The sequence below is a fragment of the Blennius ocellaris genome, assembly GCF_963422515.1.
Source record: "Blennius ocellaris genome assembly, chromosome: 21".
In the NCBI taxonomy this organism is placed as follows: Eukaryota; Metazoa; Chordata; class Actinopteri; order Blenniiformes; family Blenniidae; genus Blennius; species Blennius ocellaris.
The window spans coordinates 4,390,166-4,402,582 of NC_137670.1; positions in this window are offsets into that span (position 1 = coordinate 4,390,166).

A 12,417-nucleotide genomic window follows, 5' to 3' on the forward strand; every position below is an offset into this window, starting at 1 on the left:
AATAGAGGTGTGAGTCCTGTGTTACGTTTTGGGTTGGTACTGAAAAGCAAGCGAGAGGGAAAGCGTTGATTTGGCCTCCCTCTTCCTTCTTCACAGGGGTCACCGCAGCAGGTCAGTCGCCCCAAAGACTTAGCTCATCTGATTTTTACACCAGATGCCCTTCCTGCCCCGTCAGGGAGTGAGGATTTTCCACTCAACCTGCTAAAGCAACAGGACGTTTGTTTGTTAGAGAAATCATATGTTTTGGTATGTTTTGAACACATTAGAAGAAAATCAATCAGAAAATCAAGTAAGCTTCATGATTATTGATGTGATCGGCTGATGAGTGGAAACTTTCAGTGGAGAGTCAGAGCAAGGTGTGTTTTAGAGCCAGAGAGTTTCCATTATGTGATGTGGAGAGAAGGAGAGAGGGGGAGAGAGAGAGCGAGAGAGAGAGAGAGAGAGAGAGGGGGGCAGTTCTCTTCTTTCCTTCCTTCATTCAGCTGAACGCAGACCAGGGAGGGCCCCGACACTGATCTAAATGTGTCAAACCAGCTGGAGCCAATCGCATTGTGTTGCATCCACGAAACCCCTCCCAACCCCACCCCCCCCAACTCACCAAAACCACCTCACAGGACATTTTGCAGTTAACCGTGTGACGTGGAGACTTCAGAAAGTGATTTCTGGTTCCTACCATCTCTGACCTCTTTGACTTCTCTTCTTTTCTACATTCTTGTATGAATAGATTTCATGTTTTTTTTTTAATCCAAAGAGACAGACCCATCTGGAACACTTTGTTTCTTTAAAGCTCACAGAGGGATTTTCTAACAACACATCCAAAAAAAAAAAGGAGCATCAAATAATGTTCAAATCTTCATCTATCACAATCTTCTTGGATTTCAAAGCTCAAGCATTTAGAAAACTTTCTGCAGGAGGAACCGAACTTTGGTTTAAGAGTATGAAATCACGAGAAAAAAGCCTGTAATCTGCACAATTCTGTAACTGCAGGCCGCCCCTTCAGAGCTGTGACGTGGAGGCATGTGAGACTGTGCAGCTTCATCTGGATTGTCTTTGTCCACCTCTTTCCTTGACAGTGGTATCCAGTTGGATTTTATTATGTCAGCATGCATTTGTTTGTATCAGGCTGTAAGTACTCCGCTACGTATTCAAGTGAAAACACAAAACGTTCGTAGCGTTTTAAGCATTCATTTACACGACACCATTGCTCGGAGCCACTGAAACCCAACTTTTTTTTTAGAAACACTCGGGCTCTATCTCCATGTAGATGGAAGAAACGCTGCTTCTGTGCAAGTGCATCACAACTGTATTAAATAGATGTTCTGCATATACACGAGTTGATGGGCAAGAACAACAGTGGTGGCCCCCAGAGCGATATGACTCACCCAAATACCTCGCTGACTTCGACATCCGTCCATACAAATGTCCACGTACTCCCATTGATAATGTTTATAATGCGTATTATTCCCCGCATGCATGTGTTTTTCATTACAAAAACAACCAACAGCACCCACTACTGGTCTAACATGAAAACTACCTTGTTTTCAAATCACTAAACTCTTCTGAAACAAAAACGCAATAGTATCTTATATGCATGCAAGTACCCATTGTACCTGTTTGCACGGATGCAGTCGTGTCAGCATGTCATAAAAGCTAATTGTCCGATTCTCTGTGTTTTCGTGGATGGAAATGCGGCCCCCTGCGTTCAGGAGGTTTCATAGACGCAGGAGGTCCACGTCCATGATTTGACTGAGAACAGAGCAAGTCCTGTGTGAGGCTGTGTAAAACCTGCCGCCCCATCTTCTTTACCTGCCGTATGCTCCTGATTAGCGGAGGGTAAGCGGGCGGCTTCATGGAGCTCTGGCAGAGTTGAGCCTGATCTCCGCTTATTTTTTTATCTCTTCAATAAGCAGGAAAAGCCCCGTGGCAACAATCAGCACTCTGGATCAGGAAGTTAAGAGCGTGGATGTTATCATAGATTTAGCACCCAGCTACTTTCCCTCACCCACAGCAGGCTGGGATTGGCTCCAGCAACCCACAACCCTGAACTGCATAAGCGGGAAAGAAGATGGATGGATGGATGGATGGATGGATGGATACACTGATGATCCCGACACCTCAGTTGAAAACGGGCAACTGCGGTTTTGATTATTTATCGGACATTTAAAATAAAACAACTATTTAAAGAGTCTTTTTGTGCCTTTCAATCTCTTTTGTTTGCATGAAGCTCTCATGTTTTTTTTAATTGTTCAATGTCTGTTCAACACTGTTTATGTTCTCTCACGTTCGCAATGCTCGAGACCAGAAATATTTGTATATTTATGCTGCCTGATTCGCATCTGGATCAAAAGAGTGAAATCTACTCAATTCAGCCCAAAAGGCGGTTCAGTCCGACCTTTGCAATGTCCTGACAAGAAGTACACCAACTGGAATTTCATGAGCTGTAGCTAACTTGTCCACTGGGGGCAGCACTTTGTCAGGAGGAATGGTCGTCATAGCAACAGTAGATTTGATTACATTGAATGGAAATATTCACACTGATCCATGTGATTCTATTTACCTTATCCGATTTAAAATATGATTGGAGTATTGTGTAAAAAAATATTTTATACAATATTGATTAATTATACGTGATTTTATACAACTGCGAAGTTCTGTGCTCATATCTGTCACATAACGGTACCACGAGAATTTTTTGGGGGGGATAAAATACAACCAGTCGACACAGGAAACAACAATCTTCATGCCCGTCTCTTCCTGACCAACAAATGTATCTCCACTGTATTTTAGGTAAAATGCATGCGTGGTAAACAGGAAACCACAGTGCAAAGCCTCAGCAAAGCATCATGGGATTGATTAATTGACTCAATACTCTGTGCATATGAACATTTACACAGAGCTGATCACTTGCACTTCTTCTTAGTACCTTTAAAGTACAAACACACGTCACAATACTTTTGAAGTCACTTACTTTTTCAAATGCGATTAATCATCTCAATGCTCATTTTTATCGTTCTGCCGAAATCCTGTGGTCTCATTGGCCTGAACCTTTTGTTTGTGTGAAGAAAATTAAGTTCGGTACAAATAACTGAATAATTGTAACACACACAAAAAAACCCCACAGTATTTATAGGTTACTGTGCTTTAAATGTACTGGTCGGCTCCTATGAGATTGAATTGGACTGCATGTGGCGTCTCAACACATCTCATGCAGCTGAAGAATTCTTGTGTCACTCATCTGATGGACGATTGTTCACTGTCAACACCGTATGAGAGTACTTAAGTCACAAAAGCAATAAAAACAGCCTCACTTTTCCACAACCATGAAACAAAATGCGGCAGCATTTACTTTCCCCCACCCTCCAAATATACATTTTGCAAGAGCCCCAAATTGGTTTCTGGCTACCAATTAAATAACAGAAGCACCTGAAGCTGCTGTAAACAACCTAGGGGGTCCTCGAACACTGAATTTAAAAAAGAAAAATCCCTTGATCAACTTAGTAAATAACGAAGGCTGCAAACGAGCCTCTTTTGGGTTCCTCCTGCGGGGGCCTCGCATATGAATCTCAACTTACTCCATTAAACACTCGCGTAAAAGCAGCTTTCCTCCTTTCAAGCAAGCAGAAGTCTTTGATGAAGCGTTGAGATGGTGGAGATTCCCAAATATATTCAAAGATAAGCGGTGACCTGTTGAATAGATGAAGGAAAAAAAATATATTTTGTGATACTATGATGAATATTGGTGCATTCAGTTCAAGGAGCTGCAACCATTCTTGAGTATCGATCCCTCAGTTGGCCGTGGCCCGGGACGATGTTCGCTCACGTTTCTGCACCAGCATCCAGAAACATCTGGTTTTGTCACTCTCGGAGACTGCTCAGGTTCAGTCATTAGACAAATCTTCTGACTGGAAAAGAATTCTGAGAGGGGACACCGGAGAACAGGAAAGCAACGCAGCGTTTGGGTAAAATTTTAGCGAGGATCTCTGAAACTGCGTTTGAACAAATCTGGTATGAAATTAAACACATTTCCAGTAGTTCTGTGAAATTAGGATCCTAATCAGTTTTAATGTTGCTTCATTTTATAGATTACCTCATTATTACTTGAGAAGCCAGATTCTGAGTGACGAAACCCGAACAAAAGTCAGAAGTTGGAGCGTAGGAATGCTGAGGCCGACTGTACACCGTGCGATCTTAACAATGTTGTAAGTTCACAGCTGGCCGTACGACAAGAATTTCATAAACTTTGGGCATGATGTGAAGTTTGCTGTGTGCAGATTACATGACAACAAACAGGCTGAATCTATTTGGGTTTTGCGGAAGTGTCGTGTTGATTGTATTTCAAGTTCAGACTGAGATTTCATGTTCACTCTGTGCGGGCTTTTTTTTTTTTTCTGCCTTTCACAACCAAAACACAAGCAAACATGTTGATGGGCAACAGTGGATGAGTACGACTGAATCCACCCTGGTGACATGATTTCTAATGCCAGCTCATCACAACTCAAACTGAATGGATGATTTGAGGTATTCTGAAGTTTATAACCACCGGTATGTTTAATTTCTTCAACCTAAATGTTTTTATGTTTAAGTAAAACCAATTCTTAACAGACTCTCTGCGTGTTTTAATTAAAGCAATCAGCACATACGTTGTAGATGAGATTAGACGTCGCTCACTAATTATGTGTCCACACAAAATCTGAAATCTGAGATGAAATGTGAACTGGGTGAAATATTTGGCTTTTTAGATATTGAGATGTACTTTACTGATGCTAAGAGATCTGTGTCTCCATCAACATCTCACAGCTAAGGAAACTTAGAAATGCATCCTTTAATTTTTTTTTACCTTTAATACGATTCTCATCTAATAATGACCTCGATATGGTCTTGTTGTCTTTTTTTAAACAAGAATACGAAGAGTGACCTGAACTCGTCTTCCTCACTCTCTCCCTTCCTCTCACTCCATCTCAGTCTGCTTGTCTCTCGTCCACCTCGCTGTCTTTTCCCCTGCTGCCCTCTCACTCTCAGTTTTTTCACTCATCCAGGCAGAAAACCAAAAGAAATCAGAGACAGGAAAGAAAAGTCCACGGCGGCTGAGCGTGTGAGGCCAAGAACCAAACCCAGTGGCCTTTTTTTCTTTTTTCCTTTTCTTCCAGTCTATAACCCTCTAATTTTGATTTTATTTTTGGATGACTGTTTACTGGGCTCAAGTCTCAGAGTAAAGCCAAAGTCCTGAGACTCACCGACTGGCCTCCGCACTCATCTCCTCATACGAGGCTCACACTTTATATGATGAATCAGTGTGGATTCTCTTATATTTACAATGGAAGAGAAAGGTCTTTGTTACCAAACAGCACATCAACGACTGCTTCACATTTATTTGATGCTTTAATAGATGCAGTTAAATGCAAAACTGCAGAGATAAATTCAGCTTCTCGTCAACCTCCAGTTGCTCACTGGCATAGTTAAAGAAAAAGAGAGAGCGGGTTTGTACACTTGTCAGTAAAATCACCTGGTTTAGGCACAATCCAGGTGTGCATGCAGCTTAACTGCGTGTGCAGGTGCAAAGTGTTGTTAAAAAGATTGCAGTTGTGTGTTTTAATGGCAGTAACTGCTGCAGTGGGCCAGGCCCAAGCCATCACTGTCACTGAAGGTGAAAGACGAGCCGTCACAGTGTTTATAACTTCCCTCTGAGTGGGACTCTGCTCCGTCTCAATCACTGGTGTCAACGATGGCTTTATAAACTGACTGACAGAAACGACTCAGTGCCTTCACATGCCGAGCTCAACAGAAACGTCTGTCTGTCTGTCTGTCTGGTGCAAATGACAGAATTCAGATACCAAAACAGTCCTGCAAATAAATAATAAATAAATAAATACATACATACATACATACATACATACATACATACATACATACATACATACATACATCTAGGATAAGCTATTGTCAAATTAATTAGTTTATTTATAAATATAATATTCTAATGACAACATGTATATTGCTATGCTGATGATACTTTGCTATGTTTACAGAATTCAATCTTTTATGTATTTATTTATTGGAAATGTTTTCATTGATATAGATCATTTATGTTATTTGCAAACTTTAATGCAAACACACTCTTACGTCGCTCCCAAATGCCTTTTCCGAGATTTTCACCCCAGCAAACATCTGAAAGCTGTTAGTTAGTCCTACGCTTACTTCCAGGGTGATACAACAGGCAGCATAAATCTGAACTCCTCCTTCTCCTCCTCCTCCTCCTCCTCCAGAGGTTTTTTGCACATGTGGCTGGCACCGGCATTCCTCATCGTGCATGAAATCTCTTCTTCTGAAGCCTCCATGCAACAATCTAAACATAGCAAACAGTCGCTGCAGAGCCAAAAGAGTCTTAAGCGCAACAATCGCGGTCAGAATTGAGGTAATTTCTTGTGAAGCGTTAAACCACAAGATGCAAACAATCATAACATGACGGCTTTCTTTCACCACTTTAACTTGAATGAGGCAAAATGTATAACTGATCCTTCAGATGGCAAATTTTTCCTGCATTTATTTTGTTGTTAAAAAGCAGATTAGACTTTTTGATTTGCATCAAGGCGATAAAATCTGGATTTAAAATACAAAAACTTTTTTTTTTCTTTTAGTTTGTCCTCTTTTCTGCAAAAAGGTTCTTGGGGCCAATTTGGTGGCCTCAAATGAGTATTTCCTGGCCTTAAATGCATAGTTTGTTGCCACAAAATATTCATTTGTGGCCATAAATTCAATTTTCTGGTCTTCATTTAAAGTTATATTTCAATAACATGTCTGGCGCTCTATATGAAGCAAAACCGATTATCTTTACTCAATTTCAAGTAAAACAAAAAATACAAAATATATACAGTAATAAATATTGCAACTCTCCCAGAAAAACATTAAAGTATAAAAATACACAATTTGATATGGCAAAAAAAGCCAATATTTTCTATATAATGTTTATAGCTACAAACAAGTCATATTAAGGAGTTTGTTATTTAACTTCAATTATTGGCGGTAGCTAGTAGATGACATGATATAATCTAAAATTCGAACTAAAATTTGAAACGTCATTAAACTTTTACATCAGGAGATCACGAACAAACACTAAACAGTTTTCTGATGTTTGTTCTTTGTTTGTTTTCTGAAGGATGTGTCCGCAGAGTGATAACAATCCCGTGGAAGCCTAAAACGTGGCAACTTTACGCAGGAGGTGACAATAAGGGAGGAAGCAGAGCGAAGAGGAGAAGTAGAAGGAGGCTGTGGCCTTTTTTAAAGGGCTGAAGTGGTTTTCACTGCCGAGCAGTGGGTTAGGAGTGCGTTTGAGTCGTGCTGGATGTTCGGGAGGGAGAACAGCCCGACCACACTGCATTCTTCTCCATTGAGGTCACTTTTTTTTTTCTCTCTCTCTCTCTTCTCAACCATTCCGAAGTACTCAGCGAGAAGACTGCGAGCTAACGGAGCACCGAGGGGTCTCCTGCACATGCTCAGAGCGTTTCTGCTGGTGCTTCCTCGTCAAACACAACAAAAATAGTGACAGACATGGAGCGGTTAAGTTAAAGGTGTGTCCAATTTAGAAGATTTTCCAACAAGTGAAAAAAAAACTGACAAACACTGGAATCCGTTTAGCATAAGATTAACCGATATTGTGCAACAAAATATGCAAACGTATAAAGTGACCAAGGTCTATAACTATAAACTGCATAATGAGAAACACTTTAATATATGTAATGTAAATATTAATGTTAAGTAGTTTCTGCACATCTATTTGGAAATATACAGTATTAACAATGGTACACGGACATTCTGGTGGACGGGCGACCAGGTTGGATTGTTATTACGGTGACCGTCAAAATAAAACTAACACGTCCCAGGAGAATATGGACTCAGTCATGACACTCTGGAGGAAACGTTGTTCTTATTGTCCAGCTACTGAGCATGTGCAGTCGCAGCGTTTCAGACATCTTCAAGAAAATCGTTTCTGAAAAGTTCCACCTTGGAAGCCATTTTTTAAAAAAAAGGCTAATTTTGAGTTCCTTCAAGCGTCGCTGTCGTGAAATCATGAACTCACACATCCACTAATGCTATACTCTGATTATCAAAAAAATCCTGCAGTTCATTTGAAGTTAGGAATGCATTGAGATATTCCTTGAAAATAGTTGCCTTAGCGCTGTAAAAGAAGAAGAAAAAGAAAAAACAAGGACGCTGTTAAATTTCTTCTCTGTGGCTGAGCGGAGAGTCTGACTCATCCAGCAGATGGGATTTTTTTTTTTTTCCCTACATAGTTGCAGGGTTCCCTATTTCCATTTCCACTGTCTCTTACTTTGAGTTTACCTTCTGTGTCTTTCTAACACTTTTCTGTCTGTAACTTTCAGGTTTGGAGGAACCTTCATTTCTTTCATGTGGATATTAAAACTTTGGAGAACTGACTCCTACTCAAAACGTTTTCTGCTTTTCTTTGTTGGTCTCTGTCTTTTCCTTTCCTCACTCTTATACTCAGCAGCCGAACCTCCTACTTCCCCCACTTTCTTTTTTTTTTTTCTTCTTCTTCTTGCATGTGAACAATCTCTGTAGGACTCAGTATTTATGGAAGGCAGGCAGAGTAACGACATTTCCAGACGGGATTTCTGAGCTCATTTCCCTCCCTATGATTCGAGCTCGCTTTGCGACAGATGTAAACATCAGCCTCGAATTCAGGCTCTTTGACACCATTTATAGCTTAAATACAGAGGTGACAAGTAAAGCATTTCTACTTTGTTACTGTACTTGAGCATATCAGCTATCGACTTCTCTGATGGCTTTTTACTTTTGCTGTCTATTTATGAAATCAAATAAATTCAATTTCCACTTATTCCATTCTTCACACACATATATATACACACACACACACACACACACATACACACATTTTTTAAAATAAGCTTTTTTTTCAATAAATTATGTACAAGTTGAATGACTGAATATCAATAAGCTTAAAAAACTATCAGTTCTTTCTTCCTTCCGTCCTACAACAAATTTGTTATAAAGTTAAAAAGTAACTTTTTTTTAAAACTTGGAAACATTTTTTTTATTTTCATGTAAGTAAACTTGTTGGAATATATAATTTTTTCTTCTACGGAAGCTTTCAGTGAAATATGTCAGTACTGTTGCCGCCTCTGGTTAAGAGCCCGTTTATATGACAACAATTTCAAATGTGTCCTTTTACATGACTACGGTGCTCGGAGCCACTGAAAATGCAACTTTTTGAATATGGCTCCCAAAAGGGAACTTTTTGAAAATTCTTGGCTGGCTCAGTAGATGGACAATAACAAACATGGCCCCCAGAGTTGTCATGATTCCTCAATCCAGATTCTCCTGGGACAACTTGGTCGTCTGTGTTCTCCCAATCGTTAATGTTTGTAGTGAACCAACTCGGCCTGGCATGCTGACGACATCATTTTCAGTGTTTCTGCCGTTTCCATGTAAACACACATTGTTTCCTAAATGTTTCCTTGTTAACGCGAAACTTCTCTGATGCGAAAACGCAAAGACGATATTGTTTTCACTCGATACGTTGCTGCATCAACTGGACCTGAAATGATGCAATACCAGAAAATAACAGTGAAAACTAGTCATGCTATCACTCGCAAAATATTATCAAAAAAGGCTAAATTTGGCGCAAAAATGCACGAAAGCAATTATTTGCAAAAATAAGGAGCATATTGTTGTCTGTATCCGTGTGTTTGGTTTCAATACAAAAACAAACAATAGCACTCACGAGTGGCCTTGCATGAAAACATAATTTTGAAAACATTTGCCATGTACACACGACACTAAAAATGCAATGAGAATGCATTTTTCACTTGAAACGTCGTGGTTTATATGTGAACTGGTGGATCGAGGGGCAATTTAATTACTTGGTATGTCTGAGTAAGAGGACTACCCAGAAAAAAAAAAGAAAAAGAAAAAGAGCTGAGACTATATGGAGGGAGGGTGGAAATCAACATGAACTTGTGGAATAATGCAAAAGAAGCAAAAGAGAGAAAAAGAAAATGTGGGGAGGTTTAAGTGTTCAGGAGTGGGCGGTGTCTTAAAAGCAAAGACCAACTTTCGCAGATGTCAGGATCCTGGAGTCAAACCACCCCGCTAGGAGTGCAGGTCAGCTGGAAACAGTGAAAACTGCAACATCACACGTTTCAAAAGTTTTAATAACGGCCCAATCTGGTATGAAAACTCTTGTTTCCTGATTTTTCATGAATATAGTTGTTCGTGAATATTTGCTTGTGGCTCAGCAATATGACTCCTTCATGCCCAGTGGGGCTCTTTGTAGCTACTTAACATAAATATTGTCAAATAAGGAGCCTTTAATACAATACATCGGCTCGAGGAGTTCTCAGGACAGCTCACTTGAAGCTTTTTCATTCGCTGTCTGCTTCTCCTTCCCTCTCTCTCTTTTGCCTCTGTTTTTAGTGGTGCCACGCTTCGCCAGCAGCCCCACATATTATCTGAAGTCGGGGGAAGGATCCAGTCATTTTTTCCATCCACGCTCTGCGTCTGACTGGACGTCTGCGCCGGTGGGGGAGCGGAGGGATGGGAGAAGAGACGGAGGCAGGGCGAGCGGAGGAAGAGGGAGGGATGAAAAGCAGGGTGGGGGCTGGGACGCCGAGGAAATAAGCCAGATGCAGGAGACGGAAAGAAAAAGAAAAACCCCACACAGGGACAAGGCCTCGGCTGGGATGTGTTTTTTGCTTGCATAACAAATCAAACTCGTCTATTTTTTATTTATTTATTTTTTTAATGCAGTTTTAAAAATGTGACAAGAAGCCAGAGCTCTGATGGAACAAATGGCAGCTTTTCTCATTATTATGACCCTGGTGGGGTCGGTAGGTGTTTGGTCCCTCAATGTTTTATCTCACGCCCAAAAGAGGAGGTGGCACATTGTGGTGGTGGTGGTGGTGTGTGGGGGGGGGGGGGGTTTCAGAGAGGATTTACCGCTGAGCTCTCCTTGAAGATTCATTGACCAAGTCAAACATTCTAATCCGCCTCATTTACTAAAAACCTGCATAAAGCGGGTTAAACTGCACTCTCACATGCAAGCAGAGGTTTATGTTTGCAAGAGGACAATCAGCTGGAAACGGTGTGACTTCCATGTTGCTTCGTTTACAGTCGTCTGGAAACTGTGAAGGTATCAATCACATTGAAGCTTTATAACAAATAAATATGAATTTTGATGATTAAATTAGAACATTTCAGAAATGTCTCCATTTTGCGTGTGTCTGCCGCTCCCTGCCGACAATGAAGTACCGGCAAAAGTGAAAAAAATATCAATTTCACCCAAACCCCATCCACTTTGGATGGGACATTTTTTTTGCAGTTTCCTGCGATTTTTGTGAAAACGGTTTGCCAAATTATTAACAAAAGTCATAGCACACTATTGTCAACATTTCTACACCTTTTGATCTTTTGTGCTTTATATGTGTAAATACTTGTCAGAAAGAAAAAAAAAACGTGCCAAAAATAGTTACTGTATCTTTGTACCTTGCCTTTTAAAGATGCAGGCACACAGAATAACGTCAATATATCAGCAAAAACCCAGTGCATATATCTGTAGTATATTGTGTGATCTGTGAGACACGGCTCATATTCCATATACATGAAGGTAAATGTGCTAAATTGATAGTGTGTCTGTCAGGTGTGATCCTCAGTGCAATATTATTTGCAGATGACAACACCCTGTTACTGAAGTAAACATTTATTTTGATGCAAATTTTTTTTTTTTCTGCCGAACTTAACATTTGTGGTTCATTTTGTGGAGGAGAAATTACTATTTACATTAAAAACTTGTAGCAGGGAGAAAATAATATTTGTTAGTATTAAGCTATTTCCTCAGATGATGTGATTGTAACAATATCACACAAATATGATGTGCAGGTCATCTTATAATCCCGTCGTCCTACACTAAACGCAGTTTCTCCCACTTTACAAAACTTTGAGAAGTAGATTAACAGCTCTCTCAGATATGATATTCATCCTCTCATTTAGTCACCCTGAAACATGTTCAAGAAATTATATTCAGAGAGGGAGAGAGAGAGAGTGTCGCTCGGCTAACAAGCCCGAACCGGTCTGGAGGCTGGAAAGACAAAACGTTGGCCTTCATGAGATGATTGCAGCTCACATCGGGCTCCGCTTGAAGTCCCAGTCAGAAGTGGGTTCAGGCGTTCACCCTGTAATTGAGTATTTACCCATAATGCAGTGTGGAAGTCCCGTTTTTTTTTTTTTTCCGCCCTCCTCTCCTCCTTTGAATGAACTTGGCTCAGTCTGGAGCAGCGCTGGAATGGTTTATTTTCATGGAGGCGACTGCTGCAGTGACACTAGTCATTTGCCCGTCTGCACACGTACACCAGCGTCTCGTGCTGCGCTGAGAGCTGAACAGGA